This window comes from Acipenser ruthenus, chromosome 51 (genome assembly GCF_902713425.1).
Source record: "Acipenser ruthenus chromosome 51, fAciRut3.2 maternal haplotype, whole genome shotgun sequence".
Lineage (NCBI taxonomy): Eukaryota > Metazoa > Chordata > Actinopteri > Acipenseriformes > Acipenseridae > Acipenser > Acipenser ruthenus.
The window spans coordinates 546546-564210 of NC_081239.1; the positions used below are offsets into that span (position 1 = coordinate 546546).

Sequence of the window (17665 nt, forward strand, 5' to 3'; positions counted from 1 at the left end):
AGGTTGAGACCTCTCACCTACTTCAAAAAAAAAAAATTGCACAATGACAGAGGCAGCCACAATAGACAGCGGTCTTAGTAAAAGGAACAATGCGTGGGTTTAACCTTTGACCCCCAGTTACGCATCTGGCTGTTTTTTTAAAAAAAAGAGAAATCAAAGGTCGAAACGGGGAGAGCAAAACAGAACTCTTATCTCTGTCAGCACAGCATGTCTGTCTGCTCCACGATCATGAATGATGAAGCAGGACTTCCTAAACCCGATGAGCCCCAAAAAAATCAATGCACTTATAACTGCATCAGCCTGATTTGAGATTATATCTGGATTAAAAAAAAATTGTATATATTAGCTCAGAGAGCCAGCTGCCCAACGTTTCGATATGTTGTCCATGTCTCTCAAGGGAGCCTGCGTTTGAATCAAAACATTTATAGGTTTTTGACAGCATGACTGGTTATTGCTTTATATTCAAATCAATGATTTACTCTTACATGATGTAATGGTGTTCTATCGTTTTTCCTTCCATCTTTAAATCTGTATTAATTCTAATTCACATTTTACATAAAAATATATTTCTATTATCATGCGATGCTGGCTCTGAGGATCAGTCTCGATTTGGCCTCCCCAGCGCATCAGCATGCACAACTTCTGAATGAATTGTTTATTTAAAATATTTATTGGAGTTAATTCGTTCATTCAAAAACAAGGAGGGGTTTCATTTGTAAACAAAAAGGAGTTATTTTTTGCAACCTTGTTTTTAAACAGTATAATTTGCCTGCCAGACAAACGGGTACCAGGTCTGACATCCGGCTCAAATTAACCAGTAATCAAAAACATTCTGACCCGCAACCCTACGCTTGCCAGCTCGGTTTCTCAAATCTGCACGTAGGAGTACCGAAGTATTTTCAGGAAAACTTTTTTAAATAAATGCATTTCCTTGTAGGTGGTGTTCATCTCTTTGCTGCTGCGGTGAAGTGGAGGAGGTGTCACTGTGATGTCATCGTTTAGAATGCACTGGAACGGAATCCTGAGGAGGTGCCCTGGGTATGCTTTTTATTGGCTGAAAGACCCTGGGCAGCTTATAACAGCGGTGGATCCATTAAAACATGGACAGACCAGCCACCACTGCGCGTGCCACGTACCAGAGGTCTCCAGCCCGGGTCCTGGAGAGCTAATGGGTCTTCTGGTTTTAGTTTCAACCGTGCTCTTAATTAAGCCAATTATTGGCTCAAGTCCTGATTAACAGGTCCAGATTGCCATCGATGTAAGGACACCCATAAAACCTGCAGGACTGGGGCTCTCCAGGAAATCCCTGCTATATAGCATCATCCGGGACATCGTAAGCAATAGAATTAAACAGAAGATAAGGAGAGGGACGATAGGGGGCTTGGGAAACTAAACACAAGTATCAAATAGAGTTCAAAAGGTCGGGGCAAAACACAAAATCAGATGCCCTAATTATAAACACACTTGAGTTAACGTGCACTAACCCATCCCTCGCCCGACCCTGCATGTCCAAATCCTTTCTGCATCGCAAGACGCTCTGGTGATGTCGTCACGCCACCTCTGCAGCAAGCTTAACGGTCCGCAAAACGCTACAGGCGCGCGATTAAGCAACTCCCAACTGTGCCTCATTGAGAAATCCATTATTAGAAGCATTGCTGCCACAGAGAGAAAGTGCAGGGACGGTAATCAAAGCTCCCATTGGACAGCAGTTTGATCCAGTCCAGGTTTTACTGCCAGCTTGATCAGCCACAGCGTGTACAGATAACAAGCTCGGGTGCGTCCGATTAAAAACGCATTGTAAAACCCGACACTGCTGTGCAACGGGAGTCTTATTTCCATCCCTGTGACACTTTTCAAAAATCTTAATTATAGTAATCTTGCCTACCCACCTTCTGAAGCCTGGGGGCAGGAAACTGCAAACCAGCACTTTTTTAAAAAAGGGTGGACCTGTTTACAGCAACAAGATGTGTCTATATAAAACAGAATTCAATAGAAGCTTGAAAAAGCATTGTGTTTGGCATTCCTTTTCCCCTCCATGCAAAAAGCAAAACAGCAAGCAAGGCAACTTATGCATTGCCTTTAGCAAGCAACGCAGTATTGCAAAATAGCATTTAAAAAATTAATCGCTGAACAACAAAGTCTTTGTATAAAGAAAAGCTGCACCACAGATTTGAACGCGCCACTCACTTCGATTCCTCGGGACCCGGGATTTCTCAACAGCTGGTTCGAGGGTAACTGCAAAGCAGGTCAAAGTTTCCTTGTGAACACAAACTCAGCGACTCTTCTCCCTGCCTCTCGGTGTGTCTCGGTGAGACTCAAACAAGCCTTTTCCTGCTATCTGAACTCCACACACCTCTCTGATCATTATGTAAAACCAGCACACACCCACCACCTGAGGCCAATCACAGACTCTCTCCAACAAGACAGTAACATTTAAGTGCAGGGGGAAGAGACAAAAAAACAAACACACTTATCTAGGAAAAAAAAAACAATACTGGGAAATGCACGTAGCCTTATCGTTCTATATTATAGCAGACCCTGATATTGATGCGATCCAGCCCTCTGAAATGTCTTTATAATATACAGCGCTAGACCCTGATATTGATGCGATCCAGCCCTCTGAAATGTCTTTATAATATATAGCACTAGACCCTGATATTGATGCGATCCAGCCCTCTGAAATGTCTTTATAATATACAGCACTAGACCCTGATATTGATGCGATACATCTAAACATTTTGTATCGGACATAAATGAAATCTGACGCAGTCTCCTATAAACCATTACATGAAGGAACATGAACAGGGTCATAATTGCCACTGAATACACACGTCAACCAGCGTCTGTTCAAATATTTGAGCATTTGTCCCAGCGCAGCTCCAAGTTAATGGGTCACTGTTTGCACAGTACATGTTGAAGTGCATCTTTGCTTTTGAGATTTCCGCTGTCCTCCCAGAGTCAGGACAGATCCCAGTCTATACCTGTGCTATTATTAAAATCAGTCATTTCGCAGAGTCATTTATCCAAAGCGACTTACAGAACTGGGAGTGAACTCTGCTTCATCAACAACTGCTGCTGCAGAGTCACTTCCAATAGGAGCTTGTTTTGCGTCTCATCCGGAGGACGGAGCACAAGGAGGTCAAGTGACTCGCTCAGGGTCACGCACAGCGAGCCAGTGGCTGAACCAGGAACCTCCTTTCAACCACCAAGCCTCCTATAAAATGGGGGGGGACAGTGTTTAACGCGACAGTAACCTTCCAGTCTCTGCAGCCATTGCGCTCCAGGCAGCCTTGGACGAGACCGTTTCTAAAGCACAGATATGCACGATTTCGAAAGACAGCCATCCATTATTTCAAAAGGAGATTATTACTACACCTCAACATCCTTTCACAATGAGACAGCTGCGGCGACAAAGCACCTGATGCAACCGGCTCTGCCAGTACAACACAGCCTCTAGATGAACCCATTGTGGGCCACTGTCCTGTTTGACAGCCTACCACCCAGCCTGCATTACAAGCGTGAATGGGAGTTACAGTATGTACAGCGCTTCGTACTGCTTACACATTTGTCATTGAACTTTTAGCTTGTCTAAATATAGCGCCGTTGTGCATTTTAATATTTATAGATGATAGCGCTAATCTAAGCCAGCTAAAAGACTCGGGCAAGCCATTTAAGACCGTTGCTGATTGATAAGAGAACCTCAAATTCAATGACACACGTTTCTACACAGTCCCCCTTTGAGGTGTTCTTGGTGATAAGGGCGTTGAGATTCTGATTAACTCTTTCAACGCCGCAGACGTCAAGAGCGGGCACTTCAGACACACGAAAAGGAAGCTTGCAGTAAATTCAGCGACGCGCGTCTGACACCGCGAGTCTTCGCTATTGAACAAGTCATGGGAGATTTCTTTCAGCAGGTCTAAATTCAGCCCAGTTAAAAGGGGTGATTATCAAAATGGGAGAATTTTTTTTTTTTTTTTTAAAAAGACACCTGACCAAAGTCGTAGATCAGTGAAATTAGCCGGAAAAGTTACAAACTGAAGAGCGACAAAAGCTGTTGCGGTTTGGCAAACTATCATTCCCCCCCCCTCCCCCCTCCCCCCTCCTCCCTCCTCCACATACAGTCTATCTTCTACCCTGCCAAGTTAAACACAGCACACAAGAACAAAAACTGCTGCTATCTGCAACGCAGGTTTAAAAGGAGGGGCAGTACCAGGCATTTTAACAAGGTCAATCTGTGCGTCCAGCAAGCGAGCAACACAGATTTCACAGAGCATTACATGCAGTGTGAAAAGAGGGAGGAGGCTGCAGTAAAGAGAAATATTAGAGAGGATTGATAGCGCAGCGGTTAAAGAAAGGGGCTTGTTACCAGGAGATAACAGGTTCAATCTCAGTCACTGACTCCCTGTGTGTGCGACCCTGAGCAAGTCGCGTCACCTCCTTGTGCTCCGTCCTGCGGATGAGATGTAAAACAAACCGAGGCCCTATTGGAAGTTGCTCTGCAGCACAGTTCACCTACTAATCTCTGTAAATCACTCTGGATAAAAGACTACATAATAGAATGATCAATGTGGCACTGGCGCCCCCTGGTGTGAAGAAGCGGCGCTGCAGGCTCAAATTGTCAAACAAAACCATCACATGACGCTTCTTATTGGGCTGCATGCTTAATTAACTCCTAGTTTTTGAAGGAGACATCTGTTAGTTTAACAGAAATACCAAGATATATTTCAAGTCCCTTTAGCAGTCTGTTTAGGATCATTGTGAGGATGACATGGCTGCAGAATACAGAGAATCTGTGGAACACTGCAAATTCCGTGGGAGCCCAAAAATTCTGCATGTTGCATCACCAAGAATTTTATGACTGAAGATTTAAAAAAACAAAACAAAAAAAAAAAACAAGATTTTATCCATCATGTAAAGTCAAAAGAAACTACTAAATGATATCACTTAATTTAAAGTCTACTGGAATCCATGCTAGTAGTACAGCAGTATTTAATGTTACATTACAGAACGACACATTTTTCAATTGATCAGTTTTCAGTTAAGTTTATGGGAAAAACTACAAAGCGCTGGGTGTGTAATTCAATATGCTAACCTAACATTATTCAGCAGGTTTCATTCGACTTTATGAAGCAAAATCAGTTCATTCAAAACTTTTGGCCAGAGCTGTACAGCATTATACTGCACTGTATTCCATAGGTGATCCAAAAAGTGAGTCTACTTGACATGAATAGAAGTCTTTCTCTCTCTGTTCTTTGTTGTGTTGCTCCGTTTCCCAGGATATCAGATCCCAGTTGGATTCATTCTCTCAATGAAATGTGCTTCAAAGCTCTGAATACCCGAGTTATTGTAAACTGACCCCTGCTTCCCTCCCAGAGAGAGAGGGACAGGCTCCTCGCTGCTCCAACAAGACTCAGCGACTCCCTTGCGCCTTTAAAATCAGAACAGGAATAACAGGCACAGGAACGCTCAGAGCAGCCTCATAAAATCGCATGCGTGTAGAGGAGTCGAGAGTTAATCTGAGCCAAATGCGATTTGAAAAGGTCTATAAAAGGAGGCTGGGAGTGAGCGATACCAGTTTAGGGAAAGAGCATTCACCAATCTTATTTTACCAGCAAAACCTGGAGTGGAATAATGGCACTCTAGGATCAGGATTGGATCGGACACCCAAGGCACAGCGCCTTGATCCATTCCTGGTTTCGCTAGGAGTTTAATAATCAGACACGCCTGAGCTTGTTAGCTAGACACACTGGGGGCTGATCAAGCTGGTAGCAGTAAAACCTGGAATGGGCGACACTGCTGTGCAACAGGAGTCTTTGATCTATCTCTGAATTGCATTTTAAGAAACAAGGAAGGAGACAGTAAAATGATATTTACTAGCTCAGATCTCAAATATCTTGCATTCAAATAATCTTCTTCCCCTCCCCCTTAAAAAGGTCCCAGATGAGTTACACACCAGTGAGAGGCAGGCTGATATCTGGAGCACATCTACACAAGATCTCAAAAGAATAAGATGCAGACAGTTCAAATACATGAAAAGAAACTCAACTAGTGTTGCTATTGTATGGTTGCCATAAACACAGTGCTGGACACAGACTTCTGTGAATATCAAACAGGAGACTCTCTCTCTGGCTGGCTGCACCCAGTCCTGGGGTTCAGAGCTCCTCTCAATGAAGTCTAGTAGTATTATTATTAATATTGAAATGATCTGAAGCCAGGAGTTTGAGCAGGATTAGAAACTCACACGAGCCCTGCTGCTGCTGCACCCAGTCCTGGGGTTCAGAGCTCCCCTCAATGAAGTCTAGTAGTATTATTATTAATACTGAAATGATCAGGAGCCAGGAGTTTGAGCAGAGTTAGAAACTCACACTAGCCCTGCTGCTGCTGCACCCAGTCCTGGGGTTCAGAGCTCCCCTCAATGAAATCTGTTATTAAAATGACTACGAGTTTGAATAATCCAGCTCTTTGGTAAATCTGCTCTGAATCACACTTATGCTCACAGCATGAGTAAGTCTCTGCGAGTCTAGATTTACGAATAAGAGTTATTCCTGCAGCTATAAGGGAGGAATGATTTATTTACCACTAAATTCATCAAGAAACGAGAAGTTAATCCAATCATTCACTAATTATAGTAACAAAAAAACAAAGGCTAGCAAGCTTGTGACACTGTAGGTCACCACAAACTATAAATGAATCACAGCGTTCTGTACAGTTGGGTGTACATTATTAAAAAATACAAAACTACATGCAAGGGAACATGAACAGCGGCTTGAAACCTGGTTCCAGGAGACCTGGTTTGAGGTTCGCTGTATCAAACCCCCAAGTCTCCCTGCCTGGTTTGAGATCGCTGTATCAAACCCCCAAGTCTCCCTGCCTGGTTTGAGGTTCGCTGTATCAAACCCCCAAGTCTCCCTGCCTGGTTTGAGGTTCGCTGTATCAAACCCCCAAGTCTCCCTGCCTGGTTTGAGGTTCGCTGTATCAAACCCCCCCAAGTCTCCCTGCCTGGTTTGAGGTTCGCTGTATCAAACCCCCAAGTCTCCCTGCCTGGTGTGCCGCGCAGCGGCCTGAAACCTGGTCTCCTGAAAGCCAGCGGCTGCGTGTTCCGAGAGTCGCACACACTGAAACTCTGTGCTAGTCTGGTAACTGAAGAATGGAGGAATGTATTGGGGGCATTTCCAAACATTCCAAACTGTTAGAGCGAGAGAGGAGCAGACTGCTGGACTCAAAGCAGCCACGTTGCGCTGAATACAGAGTAACTGTACATCTCACACAAAGAGGAGGAATGCTGGCAGCAGACCAGACTCAAGACAAAGACATTCACTCGGGAGCCAGAGAGAGAGAGAGAGAGAAAGAGAGAGAGAGAGAGAGAAACACAGAAAAAGAAAGAAAGAAAAAAGAAATGATAGAAATTTATAAAATTCTGAATAATAATAATATTTATGTGCAGCAGTAGGTGGTTAAATTTAGGGCTGTCCGTCTCTTCTCTCCCTCTCCCTCCCCGAGTGAATTGACACGGAGTGTAACGATGATTTGATGTGAAGCATCGACTCCCATAGAGTGCAGATTTCCAGGGAAGGAAAGAACGCTCTACTGCAATGCATACCCACGCGGGGTTAAACCGCTTGATCAGCCCCAGTGTGTACAAGCAACAAGCGCAGGTGCGTTATTAAACTCCGAGCGAAGCCAGGAAAGGATCAAAGGGATATGCAAAACAGGAGTCTAATTCCCTCCCCGGATCTGCCATTCTTAATTGAGTAAAAAAAAAAAAAAAAAAAAAAAAGGTCGGAGGAAATGTTTCGGAAGTGGTAGCAACTGGTAGAGTGCCGGCACCGCATCCCTGTGCTAGAGATGAATACAACTAAAAACGCCATAGCCTGAAGCAATGGCTACACCCACTCTACAGCTAGAATAATAACACACCAATATGTTTAAGCACTTTTGCCGACTGTGCAAATCTGTACTGGTAGGAAACTGCATGCACCCACATACAGTTTGGGGTGCAACGATGCGCTGACGTCACGATACGACATGCATCACCAGCTTTGGTCACCGCTGTTTTGAAGTACGCAAAACGTGATCTGTAGGTCATATATATTTACAAAAAAAAAATGTAAACTCAGTCCATTTTATGTAGGCGTTTTGTTCCTCATGCATTGAGATTCGTTTTTAGAAGTCTTATTGAAACTTCCACACTCCCCTCCTTTGCTATCAATTGACGGTTGTCCTCAAAACCAACCAATCAAGCAGAACCACAGTATTTGCAAAACAAAACTGTGTCTAATGCCGTAGGACTCACTCAAGGCCGCTATTTACAAGAGATACACACCGCTGCAAAACTGAAAGGCGGTTTACAAAGAAAACATGTTTCAGCAACTCTTTGAATACTTTAGCACTGATACTCCCGGGGCATAACGGTTTGATCAGAGAGAGATTGACAGAGATAAAGGAGCGACAGAGATAGAGGTGCGCGCATGTGTTCAGCATCATCCTGTTTGATTACAATCAAGTAATAATTGTGGACACCACTTCAGTGCGAAACTAATGCAGATTTTCTTGTAGGGTTTTTAGAAAATCAATTAAGTTGTTTATTTATTTGTAAAATGAGGTAAACTACCGTATAGTTTATTTAACACTATTAAAATACCGTTAACTGCGTTTTCACAAAACGCCCCTCAATTGAGTTCCAATTAAAACCACCTGACGTCTGTTCAAAAACGTACCATTGCCAAATAACGTCGTTTTCATACCAACCGAGCCCTCAAATCACTGAACTAGACCCGGAATTGAACGAATAAATTTTATAAATTGTATTTTTTTTCAACAGTTGCTGAGTTCAAAGTTACTGATAACATGTCATCGCTGGAACAAGTATAAAACAAAGTTTAATTTAAGCCAATTCAGTTCAATTCAGGGTCTAGTTAAGTGACCGAGCTCGGCTGGAATGAAAACCAGGAGACCCCGGGAGACCCCCCAGGACCGGCGCTGGGAAACACGATCTTAAAGTGGATAGTGGAACAGGTACGAGGCCGATTGTGACGTCACCGATTTGCATGCACTCTGTACCTTAAAGGGTTAAATGAAACTTGCATGAACACGGCCTGAACTCTATCAGAAAACTATCTAAAAAAAGGTATTTCGTTGATTTTTAACTGTCCTCCTGCGTTTGCTACAGAACCACGGGATTCTCATGTTATTTCAGTCCGCTTCTAATGAATAGCCGACCACAGTCTGACACACAAAGAACCTTTACAAAGAAAACACAACGACTACTAAAAAAAAAACACAGGAAGGTGACAGGTGTTAAAACGTATACTGCATTACCTGGGGAGTGCATGCAATATCTAGAACCAAAATGCCTTTTAGCATACATAGATAGAGAGATAGAGATAGATACACAGGATACACAGACAGAGATAGAGACAGACAGATAGAGAGACAGATAAATAGATACACAGACAGAGACACAGACAGAGAGACAGATAGAGACACAGAGACACAGAGAGATAGATACACAGATAGAGACAGACAGAGAGATAGAGACAGAGACACAGAGACAGTTAGAGAGACAGATAGAGACACAGACACAGATAGAGACACAGATAGAGAGAGACACAGATAGAGACAGATAGAGACACAGATTGAGAGAGATACACAGATAGAGACACAGATAGAGACACAGATAGAGACACAGATAGATAGAGATACACAGATAGAGACACAGATAGATAGAGATAGAGGAGACACAGATAGAGAGAGATACACAGATAGAGCCACAGATAGAGACACAGATAGATAGAGATAGAGGAGACACAGATAGAGACACAGATAGATAGACAGAGACACAGATAGAGGAGACACAGATAGATAGATAGAGACAGAGACACAGAGAGACACAGAAAGATAGATAGAGACAGAGACACATGGAGGAGACACAGATAGATAGATAGAGACAGAGACACAGATAGAGACACAGATAAATAGACAGAGACACAGATAAATAGACAGACACAGATAGAGACACAGATAAATAGACAGACACAGATAGAGACACAGATAAATAGACAGACACAGATAGAGACACAGATAAATAGACAGACACAGATAGAGACACAGATAAATAGACAGAGACACAGATAGAGACACAGATAAATAGACAGAGACACAGATAGATAGATGGATATAGATAGAGATAGATTAGATAGATAAGCGGTAGCTCTCTCTATCGCAGAGAGATATGCACTCTGAGTGATCTGCATCTGTTCACATTGCGATATCACATTACACAACGACCCGCTACGGCGCACACAGCTGATATACCAGCATGCAACACAAACACTGACTGCACCTCCAGTCCTGGTTACGATAAAAAAAAAACAGCTGCAACGCAACGGCAACGGTGCGTCAAGACTGAATTAAAGCGATTACTCACCGTCTAGCTGTCCGTCCGCCCGTCCAGCTGAGTTCGTGCAAAACTCGCTTGAAGTAAGACAGCTGGTACTTATTTAATACCGACCTCTCAAAGCCCGCCCCTTTCCCCTAGCCCACTTCCCATAGGCGGGAGTGTCCGGCTCAGCCGTCAGCCGATTGCTTCAAAAACACGTCAGTGAAGCATTGTCTCCCGCCCTCTCCTTAATCCTCCACCCGTTATTCGTCAGCCACAGACCCAGTTTGATTCAGCGACGCTTATTGGAGGAAGCCATCGCTGTCTGCAGTTCTATTGGTTCCCTGGGCTGCCGCTCTAGGGTCACTTCGAAGCAACTTAGGACCGCCCCGTTGGCACCGTCCCATTGGCTGCTAACACGTTTCTCCGCCCACCGGCAAGAAGGTGATTGGTCAGACGCGGGGCCGTCAATGTCAAAGCCACGGTCACGGGGGGGGGGGGGGGGGGTCAGTCCATTCATTCATTTTAAACGCGGCAAGGACGCGCTAGTTTGTTCTTAAAGGGACAAGACTCAAATTCGAGCTTTATAATCGTTAAAAATAAAAAATAAAAACATTGGTCCGCAGCAAGACAACAATAAAGCTGTGATAATCAACCGCCATAAAGCTTCGAATTACATTTTTAATGTGCGTTCCCTTACATTGTTTACAATCTCTGCAATTATTCATAGTGCTTCTAACTGCAAGTGCACAAAAAAGATAAGTCTGCGTTCAGCTGCTTTCAGACGCGTTTGCAGACGGAGATGTTCTGTTCTTGATTTTGAGTTTGCGTTACAAAACCGCTAGAGGGAAGCAAAGGCGTGTTTTTGGAGTTTGGAGTTGATCTGTGCACAAGCTGCTGCGTGTGTTATTAGTTTGCAAACACCAGATGGCGACTCACACAACCCGTTGCAAACTGAGCTGAGGAAACACGAAGCCGTTTTGCGGCTTGGAACCCGCGTTGGACAGGTGTTTCAGCCTAAAATGTTCAATATGTACTTACTGAGCACGCATCAACTACAAATACATGCAAGAGGCGCCAAATGACCCAGCCAGCACCAATGGCATATCTGCACAGTACCTGCACCTAAAATTCACACGTGCGGTTTATTGGTTTATTAAAGGGAACAAACACAGAAAAGCGAGTCCTGTTCTTCTGAAGGCCAACAGTCCCTAAATAAGACGGTTTTTAAATACCTGCCGTGTCAGAAGCATTGGTTTAGTATCTTTTTTATATATATAAAAAAGCCCTGTGCACTACGGCAGGCGCATATGGGTCTCAAGCAAATACGGTTTAACAGGAGAAGGTCTTCATCAAGGGACGTTTGTGTTTGTGTCGTCGGCGTCACAGAACAGATAATTACTCTTCGTCAAGTCGAGTCGATTGTTTTTCGACAGTGTCTCTCAGTCATAGCCAGATAACCGGCTGTTCCTCTTTGTGTTTGACGTCACGCCGAGTGTTTTTCGACCTCGCTCTCACTGTGTTGACTAAATTAAAAATGTGTCGCTGACTAATATTTTCGTCAGTACAGTATTCATTAAATTAACATGGCTTGGGACTTGGTTTTAGGAGACTAGGTTTCAGGGCACTGTACGCAACACCGGGGGAGACTTGGGGGTTTGATACAGCGACCTCAAACTAGGTCTGCAAAATATATTTTGTTTTTTTTAAATATATATATATATATATATATATATATACACTGTTTACTTTTCTTTCTATTATTATTTATTTCTTAGCAGACGCCCTTATCCAGGGCGACTTACAATTGTTACAGGATATCACATTATTTTTACATACAATTCCCCATTTATACAGTTGGGTTTTTACTGGAGCAAGCTAGGTAAAGTACCTTGCTCAAGGGTACAGCAGCAGTGTCCCCCACCTGGGATTGAACCCACGACCCTCCGGTCCAGAGCCTTAACCACTACTCCACACTGCTGCCCTACACAGCTGAAGAAATTATTTTGTCTAAAACGTATTTAAAAATGTTTAAAAAGGCATACTACCACAGTAGTGACGTCAAAAAGTGATAATTCCTCTAGAGGAAAATATACTTGAACTTTGACCCGCTAGAGACCATCGCTTTCAATTCAAACACCCACAGCACAGACATGTTCATTAATAATCAACAAAATGAGAATGTTTTTAAAAAATGATGTCAAGCTGGTGCATTCGTATCTCAGAGAAACTGGAGAGGAACGGGAAATCAAAACAAGGTAAAGGCTATCGTCCAAATCAAGCTGAAGCACTAACGGATAACGACACAGGAAGTCTGTACAGCACTGAAATATGACGTTTAAAAAAACAACAACTGTACTGCTGAACCTCGTCTTCTTGAATATCAGCATCACAGGGGTATCCGTGGATTATAAAAAATAACAGACGGGCCTCTTCAGCGAGTCGCAGGAAAACAATTCCATCTCGGGGTTCTGTGACAGTTTAGAAACTCCGCCTTCGCTCTCGTAGTTTATGACGTCACAGAAACCCTTGATGGAATTATTTTCCTGTAACTCACTGAAGCCCATCTATCTAAAATCAGGCAGATTGTATCTGTAGCAAATGCAGAAATACTAACTGCATTGCCGGGGAATAGCCTAGTTAGTAAAGCAACATACCAGATCGGAATGCTGCCTGTCTGAAATGCGATACCCGGAAACGATGTGTGTGTGTGTGTGTGTGTGTGTGTGTGTGTGTGTGTGTGTGTGTGTGTGTGTGTGTGTGTGTGTGTGGGAGGGGGGGTGGGAGAACTAATCGTATACCGTTGCTTTGGATTCCAGCGGTTACCTACGCCTCTCCCTTCGGGCAATCAGATCTGAGCCCATCGTTTGCATATTACAAAGAATGCAGCTGAGCTGCTTACCCCCAGGGATGTTGGAGATAAGACATCCCTCATTATAACTGTTTAACCCCTCTGTGGAGACAGAACAGTATTTACTGAAAAGCCACTTGCCACAGTTCCGGCCACCCGTATTGCCTACACAGTGGCATTAAACGTGTATTACAAAACACATAATAGTATCAAACTAACATGTTATATTATTAATGAGTCATTCAGCAGACGCTTTTATCCAAAGAGACTTGCAGAGACTAGGAGGGTGAACTCTGCTTCATCAACAACTGCTGCTGCTGCAGAGTCACTTCCAATAGGAGCTCGTTTGTTTTACGTCTCATCCGAAGGACGGAGCACAAGGAGGTGAAGTGACTTGCTCAGGGTCACACACACACAGGGAGTCAGCGGCTGAGCCGGGATTTGAACCTCCAGAATGGATTTAATTGCATGATGTTAATCGCAGAATGGAATACCCTCAATTTACCCAGCGATAAATAAAGGTGTCCAAAGGTTCACCACCACTGGATCAGACACCAGGACCAGGGGACACAAGTTTAGTGGAGACAGACTTAGGACAGAGGGTAGGAGGCACTTCTTTGCACAGAGAGTGGGGATCGTGTGGAATGGGTTGATGCTGAGAGTGGGGATCGTGTGGAATGGGTTGATGCTGAGAGTGGGGATCGTGTGGAATGGGTTGATGCTGAGGGTGGGGATCGTGTGGAATGGGTTGATGCTGAGAGTGGGGATCGTGTGGAATGGGTTGATGCTGAGAGTGGGGATCGTGTGGAATGGGTTGATGCTGAGAGTGGGGATCGTGTGGAATGGGTTGATGCTGAGAGTGGGGATCGTGTGGAATGGGTTGATGCTGAGAGTGGGGATCGTGTGGAATGGGTTGATGCTGAGAGTGGGGATCGTGTGGAATGGGTTGATGCTGAGAGTGGGGATCGTGTGGAATGGGTTGATGCTGAGAGTGGGGATCGTGTGGAATGGGTTGATGCTGAATCAAGTTTTGAGATCAATCGGCTACTTGTTTTGTAAGCTTGCTCCTGTCTGCCCATCTGTCAAGCTAAAGCTGAGGGAACATGAAGCCACTTTTTCAGGAAGCTTGAAACCTGGTTCCAGGAGATCACCGGGAGACCTAGTTTGAGGTCGCTGTATCAAACCCCCCCAAGTCCCACTCTGCGGCCTGAAACCTAGTCTCCTGAAACCACGTTCCAAGCGTTGTCTTTAAACTGTACGTCTGCACACCATAGAGCACCATTATCTGCATAACCATCATGTGACAGGGCGTGGCTGTCCCTCGATCCTTGCACATGTCAATCCGATTCTTTCTGTTCTTTACGGGAGCCTGCGTCTCGCATCCTGCAGAGTTGTCTGTTTCATGAGAGGTGAGGAGACTAATGCCGCCTTTGTTCGGATATAAATATATCGGATTTGCATATCAGACTCGGAGATAAAGATCTTGAAAACGTTAGCCTTTAGCATCTGTTCATCTTCTATTTAAATTCAGGCGGTCACCTCATGGGAGAGTCTCCCAGGGCCGCTGAAGGTCAGCGGGCGTCCTCCGATCCCCAAGCCAGTCGCCTCTTTACACCCAAGGACCTCCTGCAGCGGATGTGAGCTACCGCCCCCTGGAGGACAAGCCCTGCAGGTGTTTGAGCTACACCTGGCCACTAGGGGCCGCTGTATCACAGCGAAGAACCATTGCACTGCCACTGAAGATCATTTAAAAATAGTTAGCATGCTGCGGTCCCATTCTACCAGCCTCGTCCCATTGTAGCTGCCCTATACTTGTGCTACCATTGCCCCCCTCTCAGTATAATACAGAACCATTGCATTGCTATTGAAGATCTTTTGGGAAGGGTATAGTTAGCAGGCTGTGGTCCCATTCTTCCAAGGGCAGCCTCATCCCATTGTAACTGCCTTTGTGCTACAATTGTCCCTCAGTATAATACAGAACCCATTGCCATTGTAGTGCCGCAGTCTGTCTGCATTGCAATTGGAGATCATTAGGCAACAAACATGCAAAAGGTTTAAATCGTGCAACCAAAAACAAACAAACCGTTTTGACAAGCTTTCCCATCAACACTCAGCCGTAGCGAGGAATTTTGTTTTAATCTCATCTTTGCAAAAGTAAAGTTCAGCGTTTGCCTAGAGCATTAGGGAGGGAGGCCACTGCTGTTCTGCGTTCAGCTGGGATGGGCATGCAGCTGCTTTGTAAAAACACGGCGAGCGCAATGCATAGAAACGAAACAGCAAGCGCTGCAAACGGGTTCGAGGGCTCTGGCAGTGGGGATCTCGAAGGCCGTTTCAGGGGGACACGCTGCACACGGGACGTTCATTAAAAAGCAACGATGAGCCCCATTGCAAAGGCTCTATCATGTGAACCTGTGATGGTGAAACTTAGCCATGTCATTTTACACAAGCACTGTCTGTCCGGGGGCACCTGGTAAAGGTTTAACACAGTGAATCTGTAGTCGTCCTATTTTTTATCGTGCTTGTTTTGTTTTTTTAATGTGCTTTCCCACACCTCTCTGTGCTTTACAAAGCTTCCCTATGCTTTACCAGACCTCTCTGTGCTTTACAATGCTTCCCTATTCTTTACCAGACCTCTCTGTGCTTTACAATGCTTCCCTATTCTGTACCAGACCTCTCTATGCTTCCCTATGCTTTATTATATCAAAGGTGCAGAATCGGAGGACAACGCAGCTCTGGGCAGCTTACAGGCAAGCCCGCAGGTGTCCGGACAGACTACAGGGGTCGCTGGTGCGCGGTGAGCCGAGGACACCCTGGCCGGCCTAACCCTCCCTCCCCCTGGGCAACGCTCGGCCAATTGAGCACCGCCCCCTGGGAGCTCCCGTCCACGGTCGGCAGTGGAATAGCCTGGACTCGAACCGGCGACCTCCAGGCTATAGGGCGCATCCTGCACTCCACGCGGAGCGCCTTTACTGGATGCGCCACTCGGGAGCCCCCTTTTCCGACATCATTTTGTAGTTTTTTTTTTTAATTGCATGATGTTAAATAAAAGATCTAAATGATGTCTATAATTTTTTCTTTTTTTAATTATGTCTTAATCCTTAGCTATGAAAATCTCTAGGTGGGGCTAAAACAAAGGCATTAAGGAAATAAAAATAATAAATGCTTTTATTGTGACTGGGTGTCAGTCTGCAAAGTAAAGAAATCAGGGTTTGCTTTTGGTGGCATGGAACATTCCATTCTCAGGAACTGAGAATCACGCTGGTATTTTGTAAAACCAGCTCAACTGGAGACTCAGAGACAATCATTTCTCTGCCAGTAAGACTCTCCCTGTAGGCTCCCAGCGCATTTGTTCGAGAGGGTAGGGTATATCACCTTAATAAACTATGATAAATGCATGGGTCTGATTTCTATCGCTGCGTACTAAAAAGACATGGCCAACACTTGTATACCATGGGAAATGCATAGTGTGAGGCTAAATCTGAGGGATGAGGGAGCTGCATTGGGTCTTGGTGTGTCTTAGTTTCAGGAGGCTAGGTTTCAGGACACTGCACACCAGGGTGAGATTTGAGGGTTTGATACAGCGACCACAAACGAGGTCTCCTGGAACCAGGTTTCAACCCGCTGTTCCTGGGAAAGTGTCTGTGTGTTAAAATGACTGATGTTTTAGACCATGCTAAATGTGTAGACTATTATAAAACTCTCTTGCAGTTTTCTCATGCACAGACAGAGGTTAAACTTTGAGAAATTAAAATGGGTCAGATCTTCAAAGAACGATATATACATTAAACGGTCTAAAAACAGATAGTTTGCGATTAAACATTGTTTATTAAAACCAGGAAAAAAAAAAATAGTGTGCTCAGATTCAAAATGGATCATTTACTCTGCAGTTATGAACCATAAATATTCCTAAAAAACTCCTATGCATAAAGATACATGCAATAATACAAACGTGTTCTCAAATATGGAACTATAACGTTCAAACACATATGCGTCTAAACCCACAACATATACCTTCAGTGAGAATTATTGCATAATGTGTGTGGGAGCCCTGGAGTTGTGTAGCTATACCCAAAGTGAGCACAGCCCAGCCTTCTCCCCTCTCCCCTCTCCCCTGTCCCCTGTCCCCTCTCCCTTGTCCCCTCTCCCCTCTCTCTTGTCCCCTCTCCCCTGTCCCCTGTCCCCTCTCCCTTGTCCCCTCTCCCCTGTCCCCTGTTCCCTCTCCCCTCTCCCCTGTCCCCTCTCCCCTGTCCCCTCTCTCCTCCCCCCTGTCCCCTCTCCCCTGTCCCCTGTTCCCTCTCCCCTCTCCCCTCTCCCCTCTATGTCCTGAAGCCACGGGTGTGCCTCACATTCCTCCACCTGCAGCTTTGCACCTGATCTGAGATCAGTCTCCTGCTGTGAGTTTCTCCAGACACACAGACAGGCTAACTGTCCTGCAC

General features: G+C 44.7%; 1 protein-coding gene across 3 annotated transcripts in view; it reads right to left on the bottom strand.

Moving 5' to 3' along the window:
• LOC117398547 (pyruvate carboxylase, mitochondrial) overlaps positions 1–10530 on the bottom strand; it is a 254983-nt gene extending 244453 nt beyond the window's left edge. For 2 of the 3 annotated variants that reach the window (XR_009320006.1, XM_059015664.1), the window contains exon 1: positions 2188–2337. The gene's annotated coding sequence lies outside the window, so the exon portion shown is untranslated. Of the gene's footprint in view, positions 1–2187; positions 2338–10426 lie in introns of those variants that run through there. The other variant, XM_059015665.1, reaches the window with a different exon arrangement.
• Positions 10531–17665: the final 7135 nt, after the last annotated feature.